Raw genomic sequence first — 20,114 nt, 5'->3', positions numbered from 1 at the left:
GATTTTCTTTGGAATGGTTGCTGTTTTCTCATGTTAACCACTGATGGATATGTGACTAGCTGAGCAAAGAGGGGAAAGTCTTCCTTTTGTCACTTGTTTCTGGTTTAGACAGAGAATCCCCCAGGAGACTAAAGCCAGGACTGACTAGTTTCAGGGTCCCTGCCACTGGGTGTGGTTCCAGGAAATCCGTGGTAACTCATCACGCAGAGATGTGAGTCCCGGAAGGAAAGGAGAGCAGGGCTGCAGCCGGCTGTACTGGGAATACTACGTCACTTTTCTATATTATTTACAGACTTCTTACTTTGGCCACAGAAAAAAATACTTAATCCTTAAGGCCCAGGAGGCGTTTTGCCTTTTCTGTTGTCTCTTAGCTTTTGGCCGGTAAGTGCTGGCACCTCCCTCGTGGGTTTTGGCTCTTCTCAGTGGGCTCCTGCAGCTCTTGGGAGATGGGAGGTGCCCTTTCTCAGGGCTTGACCTCCAGGCCAAGAGCTGGGCCACTCTGTCCAGTCTCTCAGAGTTTTTGCGGTCAAGGAGAGAGATGCGTCCCAGGGCTGGTCTCTGGCTACTGAGCAGGGGGATCAGACACCCAGACCCTCCTCACAGAAGGCAGGAGTGCTTTGGGTGTTTTCAAGGCAAACCTGAAGGTGCCCTTTGATAAAAGGACAAATGTGGAGGGGCTCTCGCGCGGCCGCTCTTGGGGGAGTGTTGCAGAGGTGTGCTGGTTTCACCTCTGAAGACTTGTTTTTCCCGAAACAAGTTCTGGTCCCCGTGCTAGGTTCTGGGTGGCTGTGGTGTGGGCTCCTGCGCTCTGCCTGCTGGGTTACTCCTCGGGGCTGTGCCTGTCCCTGCCTCATGTGGCCCAGGCTGCACAGTGACCTGTCCAGTCCTCACAACCCACCACAGGGCAGGAGCTGCGGTGCCACCTTCTGCACAAGCAGAAGCAAAGCACGTGTAGTGGCTCCCAGAGCATGCCAGGTCCTCATGCTGGACAGAACACACATGATGTGCAGACTTTACCAACACATCCCCTGTGCCACCCTCACTGAGCTGGTAGGTGCAGCCCTGCTCCCTGTGTCTCACATTGGCCTGGAGTCCAGTGGCCCTGCAGTATTTGTTTGGGGGTGGGGAGTACCAAGGGTCAGTTTGGTGAATGCATGTTAAGCACCTGTTACATCCAGGTTTGGGGGACCCAAATGTGACAGTCCCTGCCTTGGGGCCCTCACCACCTTGTGGGGGAGACAGGCAACCACATCAAGCCACCGTACAGGCAAGATGTGCGCCGAGCAGACACGAGCCCCATACAGGAGGAGCGCAAGTATTCCACCTTGGAAGAACAGACAGATGGGCAGACATAAGAGAGAGGTGGACTGCCATGTGTGATGTCCAGAGGACAGTACCAGGGGATGAAATGGGCCTAAGCAAAGGTGCTAGGCTGCTGAAGGACTGGTGTTGGCATGGCAGAGCAAGGATACACGTAGGAACGTGTCATTTGGCTCAGAGAGGCCTGGGCACTGCCACTTCCTTGCTGCATGGCCCGAGCGATGCTGAGTGACCTCTCGGCCTGTCCCCTTGCCTGTCCTCCAGTGCAGTTTCACCCACCTCCCTGGGTGCTGAACCTTTCTCCTTCCTTCCCCCGCCTTCAATCCCCTCGCCCCTCCCTTGTCCTCTCCCCTTGCTTCTTTCCCTTCCTCTTCCTTTCTGCCCACTCTCCACATTTGGTCACTTTTCATTTGTCATGTTCAAGGACATCACCACTTAATTATGAAGTGACCATCATGAGATGGTCCCTCCACTCACTGAAGTCCTCAGTGGCCTTGCTGCTCACCTCTAGGAACAGCATTGCCTGTCCCCAAGCCAGGCCTGTCCCCAGATCCTTAAATGTTTCTTCAAAGATAAAACTAAAGGCCTTAAGTATCTCCCTTCCTGGCCACCAGAGGTGCCCAGTGTCTCCCCAAAAGGACCTGCTGTAGGGGAGGAAGAGAGCCGCCGCTGTTCAGGGAACCCATCACCAGAGGAAGCCAGCTCCAGGGCTCCTGCAGGGTACCTTCCTTCTTTCCTGTCCTACAGCAGAGACAGCAGGAGCCTTTCTGCAGACACCAGATCCTAGCAATTCAACTAGTGTTACCCTGTGGTTGGGGATGGTGGGGAGAAGCTGATGTCAGGACACCACCCGGGGAACAAATTCAGCCTCTCTTCTCAGCCCTTATAATGCCAAGGAGAATGGAAGCAACCACAGAAAGCCGTGATATAAGACCCCAAAGGAAGATGTGCCCTGAATAGCATTAGGCTGCAAGGGGCTCATTGAGAAAGGGGCTGCTGCTGCTTCTATAACAGGAGTCCTGAGGTAGGTGGTCCATGGCTGGTGCAGCAACTCTGGACATTCTCAGGGACCCAGGCTCCCAGCCTTTCTCTGCTCCACCATTCTTGTCATGTGGTTTCAGCTTCATGGTCATAGGATGGGTGCTGCAGCTCCAGGCATTGCATCCAAATGCCTTCTTTTCCTGAAATTTTTTCTTTTCATTTGGGAAGAAAACCTTCCCCAGGGCCTCATGCTGGCATCTTACTAACCAAAGCTTACTAACCAAAGCTGAGCTCCACGGTGTCCTGGCTGCAGAGCAGCCTGAGAAGTGAGTATAGCCAAGGAAGGAGGGGACAAGGTGGTTGGTAGGGGTTCAGTGAATCAGCTCCGAATCAGGGAGAGGGTGTGATGTTTCCAGGCAGTTCCATCTGGATTGTCCTCTTTCTTTCACCAGTGATGACTGCCTCATGTGGGGAAAGGCACAAGTCCAGAAATGAGTTCTTTACCAACCGGAAATAAACCACTGTCAGCTGTTGGGTTCTCAACCCCCTCAAAAGCCGTGGCGCATGAGGCTGTCAGTGCCATGCTCCTTAAAAGAAAACTGGCTCTCTCTAAGTGCAGAGAGATAAGCAGGCTCTCCTTCCAGCCCCACTCAACACCTCTGGATCTCGCAGTTCGGGGGCTGCCGTGGGTGAAGGCTGGTGCACATTGTGCAGTCCAGGCAGTGGCTGGTGCCCCCATGGGAGGAAGGGGAGGGGTTGGAGGTCTTGCTGAAGGCGAGACCCAGCACCAGGCAGCTGACTTGCCGTGTGCTTGTGCCTCCCACATCTAAATGCCACCTTGTAGTTTCATGTTAGGAGGCTTTCTCTCCTAGAACCCTGGGCCGGTGCCAGGACCCACCCGACAGGAGTGCGGCTCTGGACCCACAGCCTTCCAAGCCCTTCTGCCCTAAGAACTTGGCCAGGCACAGAGCTTTCACTCCCTTGATAAAGAAAGTCTCTTCAGCTCTGTGCCTTCAGGCTGTGTCAGACTCTGCCTCTAGAGAGCAGGCGCTTTTGCCAAAACAGGAAGCTTTTTACAGACACTGAAATCATACCCCTGTAGCATACTCACATGCAAAGATAGGCAGCCAGTGAGAGGAAAGTCAGGGGGAAAACCATCTTCCTCCTTCCTGGCCCTTTCCTGCTTCACCGGCTCCAGTGTTTTTACCTTAAGCATCTTTACCACAAGCAATTCGCTGCACAACTAATTGGCCATAAAGGCAATTCTGCCATAAAGGAGGAAATAGCTGGTTGATTGATAGTTTGGGTTTCATTTGGTTGCTTGTGGCTTTCATTTTGTTCATATGGTTTTCATTTGGTTACATATATGCATCCTAATGCTTGAATGAAACTGATCCCTCTCTTAATGAAGACGTTTTAGCAAAAAAAAAGAAAAAAGTGTGATGCCAAATGAGGAGACAAATCAACAAGGAAAAAAAAAGAAAAAACAAGCCAGCCCTGATGGCCTAATGGTTAAAGTTTGGTGCATCCACTTCAGCAGCCCGCCTTTGGTTTCTGGGCGCAGAATCACACCACTGGTCTGTCAGTGGCCGTGCTGTGGCAGTGGCTCACGCGGAAAAACTAGAAGGACTTACAACTAGAACTATGTACAGCTGTGTACTGGGGCTGTGGGGAGGGGAAAAAGAGAGGAAGATTAGCAACAGATGTTAGCTCAGGGTGACCCTCGCCCAGCAAAAAAAAAAAAAAGAGAAAGGTATAATTCTATGAACAAAAACCTTAGAAGACAAAGTGCTTAGGTAACAACCCACAACATAAAATCTGTTCTTTGCACAGTATTGCCGTGAATCTACATATTTAAATATTCCAATATTTGTATTCAAATATTTTAAATTTTCATTTTTCTCAGCCAAGTCTTTTTAATTTTATTATTAATTTTTCATGTTTCATTACATCCTTTTGAATATCCTTCTTTTTATTTTTTGTGATTTTATCTTTTACAGCAAAATTGCTATATGCCAATTAGTTGTACAGTAAACCTGCTTGCGGCGAAAGCACTTTGGGGGAAAATCCCCGGACCCCCTGCGCCGCCTCTCTCTCCATTCACAGGGTCCTTGGGGCCAGTTAGAAACCCTTTGGCTGCGGGTCACCAAAACCCAACTCAGCGTGGCTTAGACAGGAAGGCATTTGTTCTCTCACATACCCAGCAGTCTGGAAGCTGCAGGCCCCTAGGGCGAGTTGGGTACTTCAGGAATGTTGGAGACAACCAGACCCCTCTGTGCCACCCTGCAGCTTCCTACCTTCTGTGAGGGGCGAGCCATGGCCACCCTGCCCAGCATCACGCAGATCCTCTTTGCCCCAAACTCTCATGTCTGAGAGCATGGCCAGATCCGGGGCAGAAAGTATACACAAAGACCCTAGAGCATCTTGTCCTGGAAGAAAACAAGACAGCGTCAAGGACCACTAGGTGGTCTTGGAAGGACTCCTGGGCTGAGTGGCTGAGGCTCCTACAGGATGAGAGGGACAGTGAGGATCCTAACTAGAATAAGTGGAAACACAATGAAGAGAATTCAGTCCATGGAGTCGTAATGATACTCGGGGAAACACCCACTTGGTACTCTGCAGGGTGCTCCTCCACGCCATGTATAACTTTGGAAACTGGTAAATAGCAAGAAAGCATCAGCCCAAATCCTCTGTCTGCTCAGTGAACTGGAGAGGGCACCTCTCTCTGAGTTGAGGTATCCTGGCTTATGGAGGGAAAAGCAATAGCACTGTTAAGGGCTGAATTCATATGTGGAAGTCCTAACCCCCAGTGCCTCAGGGTGTGACTGTGTTTGGAAACAGCATCTTTAGAGGGGTGGAGTAAAATGAGGTCATTAAGGCGGACCCTACCCCAATGTTACTGGTGTCCTTATGAGAATGGGAGACTAGGACACGGACACACACAGAGGGAAGACCATGTGAGGACATAGGGAGAAGACAGCCGTCTACAAACCAAGGAGAGAGGTCTCAGAAGGAACTGACTGCTGACACCTTGATCCTGGACTTCCAGCCTCCAGAACTGGAAAAGAGTATGTTTTTTTTTTTTGCTGTTTAAGGCACCTAGTCTGTATTACTTTGTTACAGCAGCCCCAGCAAACTAATTCAGACAGAATGAAAATACCACATTCTTCAAGCCCAAGTGAACAGATGAGTCTAGACAAAAACTGGCAAATATCGTGAAACTTGATTAAAAAAAAATTTTTTTTAAGCACATCTTCAGAGTTTATTGGGATCAAGGAACGGTTCTCTTGCCTCTCAGATTCTCACAGTGTGTTTCCCACCTAAGATCTTGACCCGCTCAGTGTCCCAGACTCTTATGGAGGGTCTTTCCTCCCAGGCTGCCCAGGTTTGACCGCCCACCCACCCACACACACACTCCACAGCATGGCCAGCTGGGTGCCTGGGTGGAGGCATTACAAAGCTTGTGAGTAACTTCTGCTTGGGGTCCCAACCAAACCTGTAGCACTTCCCACTGAGGACCAGTCAGATCCAATGGCATCTGTACTTTGGCTTCCAACCCAAAATCAGAGCTAAAATGAGAAATATACAGTGCAGAGACTGTTGCCCTGACACTCCTCTGAGCTGCCACTTCCCCACAGAGCCACCAAGTCCAGGATGAGGCCGTCAGAACTTGGGAGAAGGTCCTGATCATCAGCCAGCCCAATGCCCCAGCTGTGCCCTGGGCAGGAGAGACTCACACAGGGTACCTGACCAACCAAGGGCACAGGTGGGGCTTGAATCCAGGTGTCCTGACTCCTACCTGGGACTTCTTCAACATGTCTTGGAAATTTAAGAAAAAAAAAAAGTAGAAGAAGAAAGAAAATGACTACTGGAAGGAGGTAGAAGGGGAAATCTCTGCTCACTGGTGAGAGGAAAAAGTGTGTTCCTACCACCCCCAGTGGTTCTTGGTCCCAAGAGAAGGCTGACAGGAGAGATAGGGCCTGGGTATCCCCTCTGTTTCCTCCACCTCCCCCTCCCTTCCACCACGCCTATCTCCTCCCGCAGCCTGGACCCACACCCAGGAGCAGAGAGGTTCCCCTCACACCATGCATGGCTGCTGAGCAGAGGCCAACTCCAGCCAGAGGCATCAGCAAGGGCAGGGTCAGCACGAAGACCTGGCCATGACCTGCTCCCCACAGGCAAGCTGCACACTAATGCACCTCTTTGGAGCTCCTTTCTCCCTGTCCTGCTATCCTCCCTGACTAGTGTGTTGTGACCAATAGATGGGATGTTTGATTGCTCCAGAGCAATTCAGATAGGGAGCATAAACTGTCACTCAACACGTCTGGATGAGAATTGACCATGCAAGCACTAAGTGAGGGGTGCAAAGATCAGGCAGCAGCTGCCCACAGAGCACAAGCAATCACATGGAGAGGAGCCTCGAGACCAACAGGACTCAGAAGAGGTGGCGTTTCACAGCACAGACCCACACAGCGAGCCACTGGAGCCCTCGGGGCCAGGATGTGCACTGGCTGGTCCTGGGTCTGGAAGAAACCCCCTCAGCCCCACAGGGGAGACCCAGATGTTTAGAACTTCAAAGGAGCTGACGTGTGCCCTGGGAGGCTGAGGATGAGAAGGCATCCCTAAGTGGAGAGAAGAGGGGAGAGCATTTTGTGTATATGGAGCCCAAGAGTCCCTTGATACAGCAGAACTTCTGGGTTCAGATTATCTAATCTGGACATTTCTGGCTCAGTTCGTCACCATCACCTTCTTGACCAACAGATGCTGCATTCAGATCCATTAGGAGCTTACTAAGTGTTTGTGAGCTCCCTGGGCCCTCAGGGGCCAAATGCTCATGCATGGGGATCCTGGGACCCATTAAAACTAATGGTGGATTTTTCAAAAAGTAATATTCTACAAGCTCTAGGAGATCCAGCCAGCAGATGTTTGGAATGTGGCTAATCCTCACTCTATTCCAGGCAGAGGAGTCTTCTCGCTGGGTGGTCCAGCAGAGCAAAGGGCAGGCCTGCCATTTACATGGTGGAGGGCACAAAAGCCTGCCAGGGATGCCAGGCATTCCAGGTCTGGGTCTGGGTGACGAGCAACCGGCTCATGGTCTTGGGGACAGGCTGTGGGGGCTCCAGCTCTCCCATGTGTAAGTCACTTGGGTTTGAGCTGCAGGAAGGTTCATTTAACAAATATTCACTGAGAATGTATTGATGTGACAGCACAATTCCAGGCACTTGTGACCATGACAGTTAAATGGGATAACCTAGAGAGGTGAGTCCCTGGGGTTAGATTCCTTCCTTCCCAGGATCAGGCCCCAGTGGCAGCCAGGCCTCAAGCATGGGTCCAAGCAAAGCAGAGCCTCACCAGGTGACCTAGGCTCCTGCTGAGATGGCTCAGAAGCAGCCATTGCAAGCTCCAGTGCCAGGTGCCCCAAACTCAGGGACCGGTGTCCCCAGCCTGGAGGCCTCTGGGAGGAGGGCCCAAGGCAGGCGGCAGTAGGGCTCTTTGTCATGACCCCAGTGCCTCCTCATGCCACACAGGATGCTGGGGCAAGAGAACAAAGTCCCAGCCTGTGCCCTCAAGTCACACAGCATCTCAGCAAGGACAGGGACATGGAAACCAGAGTAACACCACAGTTTCCAGGATGGCACCAGACATCCAAAATCAAGATAAGAGACTCTCAGACCTCAGCTGGGCTTCAGGCTCAGGAGCAAGCTGCCCAGACTGCAGAGCTCAGTGGGAGGCAGGAGATGGGAGACGGAGCTTCAGGACACCTGCTGATCCCCCACCCCCTAGTGTGGCTGTCACACAGCCACCATGGTGCCCCACCCCACGCAAAGGACAGCTTGTAGAGTGTGCCCCCCAGGCCTCCCAGCACCCCAGGACAGAAGCCAATAAATATAGTCATCACCAGCCCCAGACAGAGCAGTCATCTTGTCCTTGCATCTCAGGAACAATGATCTAGGAGCCTCGGAGTGAGATAAGAATGTATTCTAGGCTGTGACATGGGGCTCCCTTCTTCCCACCACCCCCGTCCTCCTTCTCCTTGGCCCAGTGTGTCTCATCTGTGTGTGTCCAAGCTCCTGAAGGCTTAAAAATGCGGGAGGCACTATTTAAACCCCTCATCTAAGCGCCTTCCCCTGCATTGAAACAACCTTCTGAAAGAACCTGCTGTTCTCTTACAGCTCTCTCGGCCTCAGCCCAGCGCTCCTCCCCTGCTGCTGAGGTCGGCCATCTTCAAATGCAGGAACCGGAACCGTCCTGTGCCCTGCAGGCTGGGGTTGCATGTGGGGAGAGGGAAGGGCTTGCAGTGGGAAGGTTCGGGGCCTCAGGGATTAGTCAGGTGTGGGCAAGCTGAGTGTGCGAGGCTTTGCCAATTCATTTTAGGACTTTTTAAATTAAAATTATGCGTGTTTTCTTGGTCACTTCCACAGATAAGAATCACCCTCTTTCTCCAGGGGAGGATGTTAGTCCTTTGCTCCCATGACACCCTGGGCCGTGGTCCTCCAGTGTCAGGAAGGAACCTCCATGGGCCTCCCTGCCACCACATTTTCAAATGGCCCCCTGGGGACACTCTGTAAAACTCAGATCTGGGCATCCTCTCAGAGCCTGGCTCAGGGCTGTCGGTGCTGGCTGCTGCATAAATGTGCGAGCTATGAGAAAGCAAACTGATTAACGAGAAAAACAGGAGTGCTATGTAGTTGTTCATCGAAACACAGAACCTTAGAAAGAACTTTGAAATCATCTAGCCTCTTCCTTTTATGACAAACATTTCATAATGGACTCTTTGTTATCCTGAAATGAAAATCATGGATAATATTACCTATTTGGAATAAAATCAACTTAATACCCTAACATAAGGGAACTAAAGGAAAGTATCCTATAGTCTGCATTTCAGTCTGTAAATGTTCTGGCACAATGACGCCATGAGGCTCAGCGGAGCAGTCACACAGCCACACCTGTGTGTAGAATCCCCACGCCTGCCTCAGTTACCCAGGCAGGGCTACAGGCGTGCTGAGCTGGGGCCCCAGGTACCCCGGGAACCAAATAAGGCCTTGCCCATCTACACAGCGGCTGCTCCCCCGTGACCTTTGGTGGCTCTAGAGCTGTGCAGAGCCCACGCAGTGTGCGCGTGGCGGCCACAGCCTCAGCCAACAGGTAGCAGTGGGCAGGGCGGGCCAGCTGCAGGGGCCTGGCTGGGTCTGCACCCCACAGTCACACTAATGTTTGTGTGTGCTTCCTGTGTGCAGGCACTGTTCTAGGTCCTTTCTGGGGGCAACTATTTATGCTCCTTGTTTTCTATCCCCACTTGACAGAGGAGGAAACTGAGGAAGGAGGGGCCATCCCCCGGGAATGGTGCAACCGGGGAAGGGTTGCTAGGACAGGTTGGTGGGCTGGAGGGTGGGGCTTCCAAAAGAGAGACTTGACCAAAGAGGATGGTGATCAGGGAGTGTGCATCTCCCAGACAGGAGGTACGGGAAGTGGTCCCCTGAGTCAAAGCTTGCTTGGGATAAACCAGCATCTCGCACCTGGTGATTCAGGGACCCTCAGGACTGGAGAAAGTGGGAGGGTGCTTTGCTTCATGAAAGATGTTAATGCCATTTGTTTCTATCCTTTTTTAAAAAATCAATGTATAAGGTAATTATTTAAACAGTTTTTCCTCCTAAATTTTCCTCCTATTTGATGCACGGCTCATGGTTAAGTTAAATGACAATCTATATTTTATTATTCCCCAAACCAAATATAATGTAACATTTTATTTCCAATCTATTTGACAATGAACTATGCTTTTTCGTACATGATTGATTTATAATAAATAGCACCCATCTTTTGTTAAGTAGAAATGTGTCTTAACGTGTTAGGAGTATTATTAAATATTCCATTTAAATGAATTTTATAATACAATTTTGTTAACATAGTGATCTAAAATAAAGTGATTTTGACACAAAATCACTTTTTTATCATATTCCAATCAAATTGGCCCATATGTGTACCTATCTGAATATAATACAGTATGGAGGAAATACTTAACAATGCCCATGATGGAATATTATAAGAATCAAGTAAGTCCATGGTGGCAAGAATGTTTTAGAAACCAGAAAGTGCCTGAAAAACGCAAATTATTTCCATTGTCTTTGCAATTAGCCTCCCTTCTTTTCAGCTACTTTCTAAGTTTGCAGATTGCCACTGAAAGGTAAGCTCAGGATGAGAGTGAGGAGCGGGCTCTGCCTTCCCTGGTGGTCTGCAGCCAACCTCACTGGACCACACACAACATTCCTTTACTGCTCCTCCCAGAGCCCCCAGAGAGCAGCCCCCTGAGTAGTGGGCTCTGCACCTGCAAAGGCCCCTCCCTACAGGGTCAGAGGAAGAGTCTCTGGGGTGGGGGGCATCCAGACTTTTAGCTCAGACTCCTGCCCCTCAGAAGCTTGGGATTAGACAAGGGCTGTCGTTTTTGACATTGTTGGTTCTTGACCCATGAACCTTGAAAAGGGCCACCAGGTGGCCAGGAGCTATGGGCAGGACCTCAAGGCTGTGGAGCTCTGTCCTCAGCTTGCAGGAGGATGAGCGGTCAGAGAGCTGGGTCTTGCTGACTAAATGCCCAAGAGAGTATTTATTCACCAGACTTCTGCCTACTGGTATCGTGCGCCACCCCAGGGACCATCGGGATGCCAGCTGTGGTCAACTATGTGGAAAGAACTAGCTGAACGTCTCTCACTAGTAAACCCAGGGACCTGGAGAGACCGAAAGTGAAGTGTATGCCTCCTCACACCTCCCTCTGATGAGTCCCTTCCTGAGCTCTGCAGCAACCTGGCTCCCCCTCGCCCCCATGATTCCCCAAGACGTCCATGCCATGGGAGGAGCACCTCCAGGAACATACCAGCCACCATCTCCCCCCACTCTTGGATGGGCCCCAGCCCCATATCTGCATGATGTGTGGGTCTCTGCATCAGGCTATATCAGGCTCCTTGTGGACCTACAGGCTGCTGATGTGTGGTGCTGGAGCGAGACATGGCTCTCCATCAGCCCCCTTCAGAAGAGGGGAGAGAGGCACAGGGCACCTGTCCTGTCCCCCTGGACGTGAGGAGTGAGCCTCTTGGTCGGCCAGCATGACAGCCTGGTTCTGCTCTCTGAGAAGACCCCCTTGTCATCGTCCCCCAGGGCTACATTTGATGCATGTATGAGGACACCCTGTCACTACTCACTTTGGATGCGAATTCAGAGCCCATGGAGCCTAAGGCATTAGGGACTGAACTTCATTAGCCTGAGAGCGTCTTTGGCAGTACAGTTCCCTTAATTCTGGCCTGTATTTTTTCCAGTTTTGTGAGTCCGTTTGAGGTACTAGAACAAAACACCATAGATTGAGTGGCTTAAACAACAGATCTTAAACGGAAGATCTAGTGTCCTGGTTTGCTGATGGCCACCCTCTCATGAGCTCACATGGTGGAGAGAGAGAGGAAGCAAGCTCTCTCCTCTCTCTTCTTCTATGAGTATTAATCCCATTCATGAAGGCTCCACCCTCATGACCTAATCCCCTCCCAAAGACCCCACCTCCCAATACCATCACATTGGGGGTTAGGCTTCAACATGTGAATTTGGGAGGGACCCAAATATTCAGACGATAGCAAGTTTATCCCATAGACTATTAACCAAGCCAAAGATCATGTCTACATATGAACTTTAAGCTGGAGAATTTGTGACTGCCACCTGTGGCCTTGCTGCTCTGCCTAGCCCCATCCTCAGGGTGGCCTCTGGCTTGAGTGCAGGACACCATCCCCATCTGACATGGCCCCTTTTATTCCTGAGGGGAGCTGCACAGGAGAGGCCCAGGACCCCCAGACAGAGGCGAGGCTATATCTCCCCCTCCTCCTCTGCCTTCTAACAGGCCACCTTCAGCCTGAGCTCATCTTTTTTGTAACTCATGGCCGGGAAGCTACAAGCAATAGCCGACATATGCAGCTCCCTGCTTTTGTCCTGTGTTTCCTAGCCCTGCAGCCTTGGGAAGCAGGGCTCTGTGTCTGCAGACACAATGGTGACCATTTGCCGGAGCATTTGCCCCCCGCTTCACAGAGGCACAGACTTGCCGCCCCAGAGCAGTAGAATTCTCACTCCCTGGGTCCCTCCTTCCACCACATGCCACATTGTAGGAACCAGATTCTATATCAGGAAAATTTAGGCTGCACATCAGAGAAAACAACTCAAAATCACACAAAGAATAAGGTGGGGGGGCGGGGGGAGCTGTAGTCTTACATAACAAGAAATCGGGTGGTCAACAGTTGGTTAATTCGGTGACTTGACACTGTCATCAAAAGCCTGAGCCCTTTCTGCCTGTCTGCTTTCCTCCACTGGCTGCCTCTTGTCCTGTAGGTGTCCCTCATTGGTCAGGAGGACAGTGGTAGCTCCAAGCATCATATCCTCACACAAAACATGAAGAGGTCAGTAGAGAGACTGTCCCTTCCTTGGGTTTCTTTTTCCCAGGAATCCTCCAGCTGACTTCCTCTTACATCTCACTGATCAGATTTTGTCACAGGCTTTGCAAGAGGAAGGTGAGTCAACCGTGAATGGCTTAGAGCCACCCTGACCCACCCTTGTAGCCCAGAGGGATGGGGTCTGCTAGTGAGGACAAAGGGTGGGCAGCCAGTGGCGACTGCTATCCCTCCATGGCCCTCAAAAATTCCTCCCTCTCCCAAGACGTTTTCCAGAGGCCTCTGCGATAGCAAAATACCTCTTAGAAGGGGTATTTATCACACCTTGCTTTCTAGTTTACCTTTTCCAAAAAAGTTCCTTGTACATTTTTAACTATGACCTTCACAAAACCCTAAGGTTTACTACAAGGGGGGCAGAGGGGGTTCCCAGTCCTGCTCCTTCTCTTGTCCACCCCACACTCCACAGTCATGGGGCTGTGACCTGCACCCCAGTCCTGCGCTCCTTTCTGCGACAGCTCACAGGTTTTACACTGGGATTGGCAAACGGGCTCCAGGGAGACACTGACCCAGCTGAAATTCTTTGCAAAATTATTAAGGTGCCTATAAGAGAGAAGTGCTCAGTAAATCAAAAAGTTAATATGTGTGTGTGTGTGTGTGTATATATACACACACACAGAGTTATATGTGTGTGGGGGGGTATATTTATAAATGTTGCACGTGTACCTGCACTGTTTTAAGCACACATGTACCTTTATTCCTCAGTTGTATGCTCAGGGGTGAAGGACAGGGACTCTGAAACCTGACAGCCTGAGTTAAAATCCTGGCTTGGCAACTAACTGCCTGGATGACTTTGGACAGGACACTTAGTGCCTCTGGGCCGCCATTTCCTCTTCTGTCGGGTGAAGAGAATGACAGCAGCGACTCCGCAGACAGCTGGGGACCATGGGAGTGGACTCCATGTAGAGCGTGCGTGTAAAGAGCACTGGACACCTTTCTGCTGGCACCTGGAGGAAGCATCTTTCCAGTCTGTTGTTTTGCAGAGGTCATTCCTCTTATGCTCCCACCACCGTTTCCCTTTGGGTTTCTTTCAAATGGAGCAAAGCCCTGGGCACAAGCAAAGCAGTCTCCGTGCAGCCTCCCAGGCTTTCACAGTGAATATGTCCAGTCTCTCTGGGCTGCCTCCTGCACACAGTGGTGTACCAGGGCCGGTCAGTGGGAGTGCCCAGGACCAGGGCAGACAATAAGGGGGCGCATTGTCCAGAGAGAATTTTAAAGCAACAGTAAAACTAACTCAAAGTTGGTCTGCTGTGTATCATCACCATGCCCTGAAATTCTAAACAATATTGGTGATAAAACCCTCCCACTGGGGCAGGTATGCCCACTGCCCACCCTTGATCTGCCAGTGCCTTGTACCTACACCTGGCTGGACTTGCCCTCTAAGGTATCCACCTGATTTTCATAGAAAGCACAACTCTCTTTCATGGGTTTAATGTGGTAAGTACTTGAATCGCATAATGACAGCAGCAGTGCGACCATGCTAGACAGGAGGGGACAGGCACAGCATGGCACTCTCACAGTGCACCAAGCACCAATCACCATGGGCCTGAGCAGGCAACTGCCTGGGGCAGCCCCAACCCAGCCCAGCCTCCTTAGGGATCCCTGGGAAGCACCGTGTATGTCCAGAGGAAATGGACAGCTTCCTGATAACCTGAGGTCCACTAAGAGAATTCCCGCTCAGGACATTTTTCTGGGGAAAATGCCTATGGGAAAGAAAGCATTGCCAAATCGGAACCCAGTGAGCAATGTGGAGCATGAAGCCACAGGCAGCTTCTCAAGCAGGAACTAGCCACTTCCCTTGAAGTAGTGGAGGGTAAAGGGCTTCCGTTACTTTGCACCTCAAGGTTTCATGAAGCAAATCCTCATTAAACAAGTCTGATTTTTCCCAGAGGCACAAGGACGCAAGGTCCTTGCCCAACCGGGGACTCTGCATCAGGCTAAGCAGACACTGGTGTGCCAAGGCTGTGGTGGGTGTCAGGAGCAGGGAGAGAAGAGGGGTAACAAAGACTGCCTTTCAGAGGGTTCATGGTCTTCATTGGCCAGATCCTGAACATCTTGAGGCCAGATGTCCTCTCTTTCTCATCCCTGTGTCTCCAGCACCAAAACTCCTGGGAGGCATTTAATAAATGTTGAATAAATGAATGAGATTAGATGTTCCCAGTATACTAATTTCAGATAATTCAGAGAAAGGCAGTGTGGCATAGCAGTGGGGGAAAAAATGCACATTGCAGAGTAAGGCAGACTTGTGTTTAAATCACAACCCAACTGACTTATGTACCACAGGCTTCATTTCCTCTTCTGCAACGTGGGAACAAGAATCCTGTAACGGGTATAGGAATTCTAAGTAATGAACATAGAGCTCCTAACACAGTGCCTGGTACTGACAGAGGGCCAGACACGTAGATCACTGGAACAGATAGAGAACCCAGAAATAACCCCACACAGATACACTCAGCTGATTTTTGACAGAGAAGCAGAATCAATTCAATGGAGGATGGATAGTCTTTTCAACAAATGGTGATGATGCAATTGGACATGCATAGGCAAAAACAAAAAAAATGACTCTAAACTTAAACCTCATTTATACAAAAAATTAACTCAAAATGAATCATAGGATAAATGTAAAATGCACAGCTACAGCCTAGGGCTAGGCAAAGAGCTCTTAGAAATGGCACAAGAGCATGATCCAAAAAAGAAAAAATTGATAAATTGGACCTCTGCTCTGCAAAAAAAGAAAGAAAGAAAGAAGAAGAAAAGAGAAGCTATAGACTGTGAGAAAATATTTGAAAACCACTCGTCGGCAAAGGACTTGTATCTAAAATATACAAAGAACTCTCAAAATTCAACAGTAAAAAAACCCCAAACAATCCAAATAGAAAATGGGAAAAGACATAGACATTTTACCAAAGAGGAGATACAGAGGGCAAATAAGCACATGAAAAGATGGTCAACATTAGAACAACAATGAAATATCACTGCATACCTATCAGAATGACTGAAATCTTTTAAAATGACAACACCAAGTGCTGGAGAGGATGTGGTGTAAGGGGATGACTCATTTATTGCCTGTGGGAATGTGAAATGGTACAGCCATTCTGGAAAACAGTTTGGCAGCTTCTTATAAAACTAAACATCACTTACCATATGCCCCAGAAACTGTACTCCTGGGTATTTATCCCAGAGAAATGAAAAGTTATGTTCACACCAAAGCCTGTACATGAATGTTTATAGCTGCTTTATTTGTAACAGCCAAAAACCGGAAACAACCCAAATGTCTTTCCTGGGCGAATGGTTCAACAAACTGTGGTACATCTGTACTATGGAACCCTGCTCAGCAATAAAAAGGAATGAGTATGAGTCATGCAATTACTCGGGTGGATCTCAAGGGAATTATGCTGAATGAAAAAAGCCAATCCCAAGATTGCATATGATTCCAGTTATGTAGTATCCTTGAAATGACAAAATTACAGAGATGGAGAACAGATTAGTGGTTCTATTAGTGAGGGATCTCCAGAGAAACCAAACCAATAGAATACATACATATACATATAAGAGGAGATTTATTATAGGAATTGGTTCACATAATCATGGAGGCTGAGAAGTCGCACCACCTGCCGTCCACAAGCTGAAGACCCAGGAAAGCTGGTGATGTAACTCAGTCTAGACTGAGTCCAAAGGCTGGAGAACCAGGACCGACGACGTCCAAGTGCAGGGCAAGGTGGATGTCTCAAGGAAAGAGAGCAAATTCCTCCTTCCTCCTCCTTTTTGTTCTATTCAAGCCCTCGACAGATTGGGTGATGCCTGCCCACATTGGTGAGGGGGGTCTTCTTTACTCAGTCTACCAATTCAAATGCTCATCTCTTTTGGAAATGCCTCACAGACACACCCAGAAATAACGTTTTACTGGCTATCTGGATATCCCTTAGCCCAGGCAAACTGATATAAAATTAACCATCACAGTGGTAGACAGGGATTAGGGACAGGGAGGGGGTGCTGGAGGGAGGTGGGCGTGTTTATGAAAGGGTGGAACAAGGGACACTTGGGGTGATGTAACTGTTCTGTATCTTGATTGAGGGGATTACACAAACCCACGAGTGATAAAATTGCACAGAACTAAATACACACAGATGAGTGCATGGAAAACCTGTAATAATCTGAATATAATTAGTGGAGGGTACCAAGGTCTGTGTCCTGGCTGTGACACTGTACTCCAGTCATGGAAGATGTTAGCATTGGGGGCACCTGGGAGATGAGTACACACGATCTCTCTGCATTACTTCTTACAACTGCATGTGAATCTATAATTATCTCACAATGGCAAGTTCAAAAGTTTAAAATGTGGGCTCAGAATATGGTAAACAGGTATTGTCTAGCAAGAATATTAACTTAAGATCATTTAAAAACCTAGTTTACCATTTCTCCTAGCTTCTTAAAATATGGGTTTAGGGGCAAGTGATTGGATAATCCAGTGTTTTTTATGGATCCTTTCCAGGAACCAGCTTTTGGTTTCATTGATTTTTGTCTACTGTTTTCTGTTCTCAGTTTCATTGATTTCTGCTTTTATCTTTATTATTTCCCTCCTTCTCTCCTTGCTTGCTTTAATTGGCTATTCTTTTTCTAGTTTCTTAAGGCATAAATTTAGAGTAGAAATTTGGGACTGTTCTTCTTATCTAATTTAAGCATTTTAATGCTATAAAATTTCCCCTAAGCACTGACAAACTTTTTATGATTTCTATTCTTTTAAATTTGCTAATGTTGGCTAAGAATATGTCCTATCTTGGTGAATATTTCACATGTACTCGAAAAGAATGTGTGTTCTGCTGTTGTTGGGTTCTATAAATGTCAATTAGTTCCTGTTCTTTGGTGGTGATGTTCAGGTTTTCTAGATCCTTGCTGATTCTCTGTCTACTTGTTCTGTCAATTACTAAGAGAAAAGTGGCAAAGTCTCCAACCATAACGGATTTGTCTGTTTCTCCTTTCATCTCTGTTAGTATTTATTTCATGGGCTCTGGAGCTCTGTTGTTAGGAGCAGGCACACTTGTAGGACTGTGATGTCCTTTCGGAGAATTGACCCCTTTATCATTATGTAATGTTCCTCTGTATCTTTGGTAGCAGTCCTTGTTCTGGAGTCTACTTTGTCTGATATTAACATAGCCACTCCAGCTTTACTTTATTAGCGAATATGTTGTAATCTATGTCTTTGTAGTTAAAATGAATTTCTTGTAGTCATTATATACTTGAGTTTTGCTTTTATATCTAATCTGACGATTTTGTCTTTTAATTGGCATGTTTTGACCATTTATATTTAATGGTATTAGTGTTATGGTTGGATTAAAATCTGCCTTCTTGCTAGTTCTTTTCTATTTGTTCCATCTATTCTTTGTTCCTTTTTCTCTTTTGCTGTCCTCTTTTGGGTTAATTGGGCTTTTTAATGGTTCCATTTTATCTCCACTATTGACTTATTGTTATACCTCTCTTTTTAATGTTTGGTGATTTCCCCAGGATTTACTATAAACATCTTTAATTAATGAGATTCTATTTTCAAATAATATTCTACTTCATGTGTTGTATAAAGATCTAATGACAATGTATTCTCAATCCTTCCCTCCCTCTTTTGTGCTATTATTATCAAGCATTTTACTTTTACATATGCTATAAACACATAACACACTGCTGCTCTCTTTGCCTTGGACAATCAGTTATCTCTTTAAGTAATTAAAAGGAAGAATGAATTTTATTTTCACATTCATTTAATCTGTTTCCATCACTTTTTATTTCTTTGTGTAAATCCAAGTTTCTACTGGTATCATATTTCTTCCCCTTAAAGAATTTCCTTTAACATTTCCTAGTGCAGGTCGGCAGACAATGAGTTCTCTCTCTCTCTCTTTTTTTTTTTTTCTTGGATCTGTGTTGGGGTTTGTCATTCATTTTGAAAATATTTAAGAAATAATGTCAGCCATTATTTATTTAAATATCTCTTGTGTTTTGTTCTCTCTTTTCCTTCTGGGATTACACTTACACAGATCTTAGGCTGTCTGATATTGCCCCACAGCTCTGGGGTGTTCTGTTTTGCTCTATCCACCCTCTTTTTTCTCTTTGTCTTTCAGTTTGGGAAATTTCTATTGACCTATGTTGATGTTCACAGGTTCTTTTCCCAGCCGTGTAAAGTCTGCTGATCAACCCCTCAAAGTCATTCTTCATCTCTATTAAATGTGTTTTTTCATTTCTAGGATTTCCATTGGACTCTTTCTTTTAGATTTCTTCTGTCAGCTGAAATTAACTATAAAAGCAAAACCATCAAATGGTATCTACCTTTTCTATTAGAGTCTTCAACTTATTAATCAGTTATTTTAAATTCCACATCTGATAGCTTCAACACTCATGTCATATCTGAGTCTTGTTCTGTCAACTGCTTTGTCTCTTGTCAATATGTTAATTTTTTCTTGTCTTTTCTTATGCTGAAAGCTTTGTTGAAAGCCAGCCATCTTGAGTAGGACAATAAAGACTAAGGTACTTTGTTTTGATTCCTGGAACTAGGCATACCTTTCCTTTTGCCAGGTCTTCGGCATGGGGTTTGGATCAGTCTAGCTGGGCCTTGAGCTGTGTTCTGGTTTCGTTGCTGTCTGGTTACCCTTAGTGCACCCAGTCTTCACCCTCCTCTAGTGCTATCTTGTGTTTACGGTGGGCTGGTTTTTCTCACTGTCCCCTGCAGCTTTTGTGCTGCACCTTGGCGAAGTCCTCTCTCCAAACTCTTGTCCCTTTTCTAGCAGGAGATGGCCATTACTCACAGCTTGCTAGCCCGGGTGTGGGAGGGGGAGCCAGGAAGAGCAATGTTTCTATTATTCTAATTAAGCCTCTATCTTAGGCAGACACTGTGTCCCGGGACCTGGGGGGAGGGGTGACCTCTCTCAGCTGTCATTCTGGGCTCAGCACATATTCCTGCCCCTCCCCCAGGGGAAAGAAATTTATTCCCTATTTCCTCCCTCTACCCCAAGCTTTATTGGGGAAAGACCCCAGTGCCCTGAGGCCAAGAGTGTGTGCCCTGCCCTCTGCAATTTCTTCCTTAGGATAGATGGGAAAGGTCTGTGCAGGGCACTTTCTCCAAATTTTTGCCAGTCTTTTTGTGAGCACCAGGTTAGGTCCCATGGAGGGGGCCTGCAAGTGCATGTGAATTTCCCTTATAATATGGCCCCCAGAGTTCCATATTTTTTCACTAGGCTCGCACTTCTTTTACCAATTTGTTAACAATTTTAGCTGAATTCTTCTTAGTGGGGTCCAGCTGGGGCTGCCCCTTTAAACTCATGTCATCTCTCCTCAGAGACACCTGTCTTTCCTTAGATTTTG

The 20,114-nt window shown here is 47.9% G+C and overlaps 1 protein-coding gene across 5 annotated transcripts in view; it reads left to right on the top strand.

Annotated features, from left to right (window-relative positions):
• Window positions 1-20,114, top strand: part of OTUD7A (OTU deubiquitinase 7A) — a 379,739-nt gene that overhangs the window by 351,613 nt on the left and 8,012 nt on the right. The gene's annotated exons all lie outside the window — the stretch shown is intronic.

The sequence above is a fragment of the Equus caballus genome, chromosome 1, assembly GCF_041296265.1.
Source record: "Equus caballus isolate H_3958 breed thoroughbred chromosome 1, TB-T2T, whole genome shotgun sequence".
Classification (NCBI taxonomy): domain Eukaryota; kingdom Metazoa; phylum Chordata; class Mammalia; order Perissodactyla; family Equidae; genus Equus; species Equus caballus.
The sequence above is the reverse complement of the archived record's forward strand: the minus strand, read 5'-3'. Positions and strand labels throughout refer to the sequence as shown.